The 1,638-nt window shown below is 44.6% G+C and overlaps 1 non-coding gene across 1 annotated transcript; it reads left to right on the forward strand.

The window, feature by feature from the left end:
* The first annotated feature begins 1,356 nt into the window (after positions 1 to 1,356).
* Positions 1,357 to 1,429, forward strand: trnar-ccu. The gene has a single exon. It is a non-coding gene; the product is annotated as a tRNA-Arg (tRNA).
* The last annotated feature ends 209 nt before the right edge of the window (positions 1,430 to 1,638 follow it).

Here is a 1,638-nt window from a genome sequence, read left to right on the forward strand (position 1 = left end):
TTTATGTGGCTCAATTTGCTGGGGTTGTTGGTATTACTTCCGGTTTTGTTTCTCGATGGTTTGTACACAGGGTCTAATTCAATGTTTGTTGATGGAATTCCGAATGGAATACCAGGCCTCTAGGAATTCCCTGGTGGGTCTCTGTTTGGCTTTTGCGATTATTGATGTGTTGTCCCAGTAAAATTTGTGTCCCTCGTTGTCCGTGTGTAGTGAGACAAGTGAGAATTGGTCATGTCTCTTGGTGGCTAGTTGGTGTTCATGTATCCGTATAGTCAATTTTCTTCCGGCTTGGCCTATGTAATGTTTCTCAGAGCCCTTGCATGGTGTTTTGTTCATTATCCCAGTTTGCCGGTTTTGGGTATGCAATCCTTTACGTTTGTTAGTAGCTGTCATAGGGTGGTGGTCAACTTATGGGCTACTCTGATACCTAGGGGTCTGAGTAGTCTTGTAGTCATCTCTGAAATGTCCTTGATGTATGGTAGGGTGATAAGTAATTCTGGTTATGTTGTATCTTCCTGTTGTGGTCTGAATCGGAGATAACGGCGGATTGTGATTTTCGGGTATCTGTTTCTTTTTGAAGACTCCGTATAAGTGTTCCTGTTCTGCTTTGTGTTATTCCGGGTTGCTGTAACGTGTTGTGGCTTGTTTAAATGGTGTCCTGATGTAGCTCTGTTTCTGGGCGTTGGGGTGGTTGCTAGTAACTGAGTATTTGGCCCGCATGTGTGGTCTTTCCAGATATACTAGTCTGGAGTTCCCTGTTGTTTTTGTGTTCTACCGTTATGTCCAGGAAGGGTAGTCAGTTGTTGTTCTCTTCTTTTGTGAATTTTATCCCGGTAAGGATGTTGTTTATGTGTCGGTGGGTTTCTTCCAGTTTAGTGCCTTTAATAATCACAAAGGTGTCATCCACATATTGGACCCAAAGTTTGGGTTGTATAGTTGGGGGCGCTGTCCGTTCTAACCTTTGCATCACTGCTTCTGCAATCAGTCCTGACATTGAGGATATGTTGTTGTTGAAGGTGAAGTGGGTTGTGAGGCACAAATCTACTAGTTTCATGGTGGTGCCCTAATTGATGTTGTTGGTGTCCTGGGTTGTCAACAACATGGCAGATGGAATATAATGTGTAAAAATTGTGAGATTATCCACTTTGATATGAGAAACAGGTGTGCAGAGCTGTGAGAAGTTGGGAAGTGTAAATGTACAAAGAGACCTGGATGTGCTTGTTGGTAATTCACTGAAGGTTAACATGCAGGTATAGCAAGATATTAGGAAGGCTAATGTAATGTCAGCTTTTGTTGCAGGAGGATTTCAGTACAAAAGTAGAGAAATCTTGCTACAATTCTATAGAATCGTCTTCGGCCCGGCTAGCTCAGGCGGTAGAATATGAGACTCCTAATCTCAGGGTCGTGGGTTCAATCCCCATGCTGGACTTCTTTGTTTCTGGGCAGCATGGTGACTCAGTGGTTAGCACTGCTGCCGCAGAGCGCCAGGAGCCTGGGTTCAATTCCACCCTTGGGCGACTGCCTGTGTGGAGTTTGCACATTCTCCCTATGTCTGCATTGTTTCCTCCGGGTGTTCCAGTTTCCTCCCACAGTCCAAAGATGTGCAGGCTAGGTGGATTGGCTGTGCTAAATTGCCCA

This window comes from Rhincodon typus, chromosome 4 (genome assembly GCF_021869965.1).
Source record: "Rhincodon typus isolate 14 chromosome 4, sRhiTyp1.1, whole genome shotgun sequence".
In the NCBI taxonomy this organism is placed as follows: domain Eukaryota; kingdom Metazoa; phylum Chordata; class Chondrichthyes; order Orectolobiformes; family Rhincodontidae; genus Rhincodon; species Rhincodon typus.